The sequence below is a fragment of the Lutjanus erythropterus genome, unplaced genomic scaffold, assembly GCF_056507025.1.
Source record: "Lutjanus erythropterus isolate fLutEry1 unplaced genomic scaffold, fLutEry1.hap2 Scaffold_155, whole genome shotgun sequence".
Taxonomy (NCBI): domain Eukaryota; kingdom Metazoa; phylum Chordata; class Actinopteri; order Lutjaniformes; family Lutjanidae; genus Lutjanus; species Lutjanus erythropterus.
Genome location: NW_028146632.1, coordinates 1,495,001 through 1,501,648, shown reverse-complemented (window position 1 = coordinate 1,501,648; position 6,648 = coordinate 1,495,001). Strand labels below are relative to the sequence as shown.

The following is a 6,648-nucleotide window of genomic DNA, read 5'->3' as shown; positions in this document are numbered from 1 at the left end:
AGCAGTGAACCAGGTCCAGGCCTCAAAACCCAAAACAATAGGTGCCGGAGTGCCTGTCTCCATGGACGAGGTGACAGTCACGTCACTATGCGCCGAAAGAGACTGACGGACAAGCACCACTGGCAGAATAACCACCTGCAGGCTCCCTGGAACATTAATAAACCCACCTATGAGAGTCTAAACCGGACCAGGAGAGAGGTGGATCCAATCATATTCGAATGTCCTAATGACCGATGTAAATTGAATGATTGTTTGATTGCAAACCCTGATTTCAAGGCTAGAAATAGATGGTGGTGGAATGTACTAGACGCAGAACAAATTGAGCTTTCTCAAACCTCAAAGAATGCTGTGAGAGTCAAGTACACTCCAGCCACCATCCGAAATATAGAGTTATGGTGTTTTACTAATCTACAACTGGAGACCAGCCCCGATTGTAAAGTATGGGAAGTGAATTTTCAGAGTGTGCCAGGGAAGGTAAGAAGTTGTGAAAATCGTGAACATGATGAACATGATGAATACTTGCATGAAATGCTCTTTTCCTCTATACTCCAGATAGGTTCTAAAGCGGCATCCTCTCACACATCGACAGCTCAGAGTGCTCAGATACCTAAAATGGCCAAAACAAACTCTGTCCTTAGTTTAATGATTGAATATGCATGTGAACGTAATCTGAGTAACTGCTGGTTATGCCAGAATATGCCAGAGTCAATACACACTCCAATGTTAGTTCCAATCCCCTTTTCTAAGACAGATTATGAAGTGTTTAACTGGAATGACTTCGCCTCTAGGTTGCTAGATGAAGCAGATGACTGTTACACCCCTACGTATCCAATAGGATCTCAAGATTCTAATAGATATTCACGGTTTAATGACATTGCACAGTATACTGCAAAAACAATCAATGATCAGTACCTACCCCCAGGAATGAACTATACAACTCTTTTGCGTATCATTTACGTACAGATGTATGTGAAATTAGGATTTGACTATAAAGTCCAAATAACGTTGGCCCAAACAAACTGTTCTAATCCACCAGGAGACCAAATATGTGTACAACAACCTTATGCTGCTACTGTAATAGCCGAAGCATTAGTGTACATACAACCGTGGTTAGGTACACAGACAATAGGATCAGTTAAAGGGGACATATTATGCAAAATGCACTTTTTGAAGGTTTTCCAGTGAAAATATGTGTCCCCGGCCTGCCTTCAGAATCCCCTGATATGAGAACAATCCTCTCTCTCCCTCTCTTGCTTGCTCCACCTTTCAGTGAATGTAGGCCAAAACGCTCCGTTTAGATTTGTGCCCGGCTATGACGTCATAGCCGGGCAAGCACCTCCTCTGAGCCGGAGACACTCCCTGTGCTGCGTGTCTGTGCCGCCCACTGAAAACCTACGAGTCCGCCTCCCGCTCGCCATCGTTTTCTCCGGGAACGCTACACAGGCAAACTGAGAAGTTGAAGGCACAAGGAAAGCACAAGTCCTCTGTTGTTGGCTGCAGGAACGAGCACAAATGTCTGCATTTACTCCCGTCATATGACCCACAGAAGACCCAGTGGATTAATTTATTAATTTTATTTTTAAGTAAAATGTCCTCACAACACCAGTAAAGTGTTGCGTGTGTGTGCGGGTGCTAACCATTTTACTTCGGACTGCTTCTTCATCGACGGTCAGTACAAAGCAGGATTTACTTCAAAACTGAAGCTCAAGGATGGATCAGTACCGACTGTGACATAACTGCAGACATGGCAGCGGTAAGTTTTATCATCTTTATGCTGCTTTACTGTGTATTTAGCCGCTCATCCTGCCGTTAGCATCGCGGCTAATATGTGTAGCATCTACTGTGTGCTCACACACTGGAGTATAATATTGAGGGAGAGTCAAGATAATCTGTGTGAACGTTAAGCCTCATATGAAGCCAGTTTACTAAACAGAATAGTAAATTGGATGCTGGTGACTGTTTTTCATGTCAGTTTTTGTGTGACTTCATGCTGCTGGGTTTGTGTTATCGACTCTGTTGTTATGGACGCTTCCTCTCTCCTCTGCCTGCTGTGTAACTTAGATTAGCATCAAGCTGCTAACTGTCTCATACCTGAAATGTGTAGCGACCTGCTTCAAAATCAAGCCGAGAAACTTGTGTTCAGACTAAATCAGGCGTTGTGATTAGCGCAGGTATGCAGTTGTGTTTATCTGTGCTTGGAATGTAAGAATCAAAATAATCAGAAAATAAGTTTAATTTCTCCGGTTCAACAGCTTCCTCACCAACAACACCCCCTCCTCTATTCAGTGTTTACGGTGCTTCAACACTGATGCGCTAAAGGACAACAGTACGGTAACAGTAGTCCTGCATTACATTACATTACAAACAACACAGATGGGGTGCAGGACATGCAGGAGGAGAGGGACACGTCCATAATGACGACTGTTTTGCTTTGATATCAATACAATTCATAAAATCATGTGACTACTCACTTTTTACTCACAAAAACGGCATAGTAACAATGACCAAGTCACACACATCAGCTGTTATTATAAATATATTAGGCCATAGCAGTGTATGATTGCATATATTGTCTCAGTGGCATTTGAAAGACTCTTGGTGTTTCCATTTCTTGGAATGCTGTGCAGGTAAATGAAAGTGTGGTTACATTTAATTTGTAAAAAATATTTACAGTTGTTCATTATTTACATCTTTGATTTTCTCTGTACTGCTGTACTTTCAGACTCTGCCTGGCTGTCATGTATTACAGTGAACCTGCTGACAAACCACACATCACATCTGGTGGAGACCAACTCTTCAAAGTGCACTTCCCAAAGACCATGAGAGGAGCCTGCAGAACAAAACCAGTGAAGACTGAGCCCATGTTTTGTAAGTGTTACATTCTTTTATTTGTAACTAAAATTAAGTCATGTACATGTTGTATTTACTGTATCACTGTAACAGTTGTTGCAAAGGTTTCAACAAAAAATAGAAATAAAATAGAAAATTAATAACTTATATAAATACACACATAAACATAATGCACTGACTTTTTTGAAGTTTAAACAAAATCTTTCTGCAATATTGCACAGGATATGTGGCCGACTTAATGGACCCCATCTTTGAGAAAGTGTTTCTGGACCCGGTGCCAGACAGGAATGAAGATCCAGAGGACCTGAGTCCACATTATGAGGAGCCAGACAAGGAGAAGGTCATCGCCAGCTGTGTGTCCTGGTTCAACTAAGAGGAGGTCTGAATCCAACATAGAGGCCCTGGGCGTCAGGAAACATGGCGCAAATCCTAAGAACCAGACAGGCTTTGACAAGGAGTGACGAGGAAACCTATAGGCTGATACCTGTAACGAATGAAACATATGGAAAAGATGTCCAGTTAACAGTTTAGCCTCAAAAACATCAATCTTTGATGTGTCAAAGTTTTTTTTTTTTTTCAAATGGATTCAGTGAATCTTTCAGTTTACTGTCATGGATGATAAGTACATCATTTGACATGTTATACGATGTGATATATGCGATTCAATAAATGCCTCACAGTATGTGTAAAACTTCTCCTGTTAAGTCATGTTTAATATGAACAGTATCTGTTTATTTTGGGGTGTGCTTCTCCATTCATGGTGTTTAGTGAACACTAATGTTATGCCAACTTAAGTAATGTAAAGCAAACTGTAAAAAATCTGACATATTTATCTTCATAAATACAACTAACAATATTGTGAAAATCTTTTCTGTCAGTGTCATGAAATAAACCCTGACAGGATGATGCAGGACCCTGACACAAAACAGAGGGTCTTACTTCATCCTGAAGAGGTTTATTTTACAATACTGACCTGCTCACTGTACATTATCCTGCTCAATATGCAATGACTTATCACAATCAGATATACTTTATTGATCCCAGGAGGGAAATTGGTAGTGTTACAGTTAAACTCATTCAAGGAAGACTGGAATATAAGTATATACATATATTTCTACAAATATAAGCATATAGAATATAGAAATTAAGATAAAAATATTCTGTAGAGATAAAGCTTTTAAGAAATAAAAATAAAATATTAGTTAACATGTGCATTGTGAATTAAACTATATACAACAGTAGAAAAAAAACTAAGACGTGTAAGAATATGTAAACATATGCGTTTGTATGTAAGTGATGTACAACAATATATACAGCAGTGGTACACATACTAGTGTAAAACAGTATGCTGAAGATAGGGACAAGTGTTATAGGATACATCTATTATAATAAGAGCATTGGTTCATTTAAATGCTCATATAAATAAATTCATCCAGAGTCTATTCTAAGATTTGTTGTGAGCATATCCACAAAATTTAGAAAAATGTAAATATTTCAACAAAATATTAGGCCTATGGAATTCAAACCTGAAAGACATTAGACAAGCTGTGATGGATAAGCAGGAAGCTTTGGCAAATTTCAAATACATAATATAGAAACAGGTAAATTGTTGCACATTATGTGGAGACGGAGCACAGTGTAGTTTACAAACCACTGCACACAGCCTTGACGTCTGAAAACTGATGATAAAATGCTAATAAATTCTAAAACAAGTTCAGTATTATGATTAAAAAAATGTGGCTACATAAAGGACTATTTTGATAGTCATCTCTGCAGAGAATATTGGAAAACAAAGATAATTATTGTCAGCAATCGTCAAAATATGTTAGTAATTGGGACACCTGTAACACTTGTAGAGGTCCTTTGAGTATTAACGTGTCTCACCGGAGACATGACGGTTAACTATATTCACAAATTATAATGTCACTTATTCGCCAAAATTACAGTTAGGATTAGCTACCGAGCTAGTTACATTTTAACGTTGTACCAACACACACATCGACTAACTGTAAAGTATCAAGACACACAAAGTTGTAGACTTACCATTCAGACACGTCCGGCAACATCTGCAGTGTTTGAATTTCTGCAGGAGCCTCCTCTGGATCAAAATTAGATGTTTAAAATCTACCATGTCTGACAGCAGCCATGTCCGTCATGGTGTTCAGCGTAAACATAGCAGGCAGGACCGGCTGATTCAAGCCACGCCCACCACCAGAGAGGGGCGCGACTAGTCACAGCTCATTTGCATTTAAAGCTACAGGCACAGAAACAGCTCGTTTTGAGAGAGGCTGAAATAGAGGGGTATAAAGACACGCTGATCTGCATGATCCGAGTGGTGTTTTATGAAACAAACTTCGAAAGCATGTTTTGAGGACCTCTGAGACCTATAAAAACTTATCAGAAAGGGGCATAATATGAGACCTTTAAAGTAAAAGTACATAACTGTTCTGAGCCCCTCCATCCTCAGATTACTCCTCTTTGTGATTGCTCCACATATATTCCCCCGGTGTTAACCCATGATTTACAGAATGTGTCCCTTTGTATGCAAGGCGTAGGAACAAATCAGCATGAAAGTTTAGGACACAGCAGCTGTCTGAAATCCATGCAGATCGGTCTAATGAAGTCTCCGTTGCCTGAGAGAGTGTACTTGGTCTGTGGGAATAATGCTTATAGCTGTGTGCCCTACGATGACGCTTCTGGAACATGTTATCTGGCCTATCTAGTCCCTTTGATTAGAGAAGTAGATTCGTCTGAAATAGCCGCATTGTATCCCCCTTTACATAAACACAGGAGGGAGTTGTCTACCCTCCAACGGGTAGCAGGTATCATTCTCCCCTTTTATGATGTCTATGTCACTCAACAAGAGCTTATATCCCTGTCCAAAGTGCTAGAAAACCACCTTAATGTCTCTAATAAAGCTAGGTTAGCAGAACACAAGGAGCTGCAGGAAGTAAAGACAGTGGTATTGCAAAATCGTATGGCACTAGACTTGTTACTAGCTGCTCAGGGTGGAACCTGTAAAGTCATCGGTACTGAGTGTTGTTCTTATATTTCAGATGCAACACCTGAGATAATGGATATGGCCCATGACACCACACAGGGCCTTAAAGAGTTACATGCCACTCACGGGTTTGAGCTAGGGGATTTCTCAAGCACATTCGGGTCCTGGGGATCAGGTATTCTTAAGCTTCTCACCACCGTAGTAGTGTTTCTTCTTCTCCTCATCCTCATTGGTACATGCCTGGTCTCCATCATTAAGTTAATCATTCGTAAATCTACCAGAACCATTACACAGGCCCCCCAAACTGTGGTTAAGTATGATAATGATGATGTCACTGTGATGTTTTATCCTGGTGTTGAACAGTGGGAATTTCCTTATTCATTTTCGGATGACAGTGGGTGCAGTGAAGATAACAGGTAAAGGTGAAACACTAATGAGCTACAGGTAACACAAGGGGGGTTGGGATGAGTGTTGTAGGTCTTGATCTAATCTATCTTATTCTTGATACTAATGTGATTATAATGCTATATGTGTGATCAAAACGTGTTTTGCAGAATCCAAATGAGTTTGCATGCTGTGTGAATCTTTACAGGACTAGTTTAACTGAATTGTATCTAGTTCGCAATATAAACAAAATAAATAAAGAAAGAAAGATATTAATAACAATCAAATGAAACAAAAGGCTATAAATAAAAATTTGTATTATGTTTTTCCATAGCAATGGTGAACCTTTGTCTCTTCACATATTATATGTGTGGTGTGTATAGGTATTTGAAATGGAAATGTCTTATGAATGA

At 39.6% G+C, this 6,648-nt stretch overlaps 1 long non-coding RNA gene across 1 annotated transcript; it reads left to right on the top strand.

Annotated features, from left to right (window-relative positions):
- The first annotated feature begins 1,475 nt into the window (after positions 1–1,475).
- On the top strand, positions 1,476–3,541 carry LOC146304366 (uncharacterized). The gene is made up of 3 exons (XR_014769391.1): positions 1,476–1,753; positions 2,723–2,868; positions 3,072–3,541. It is a non-coding gene; the product is annotated as an uncharacterized LOC146304366 (long non-coding RNA).
- Positions 3,542–6,648: the final 3,107 nt, after the last annotated feature.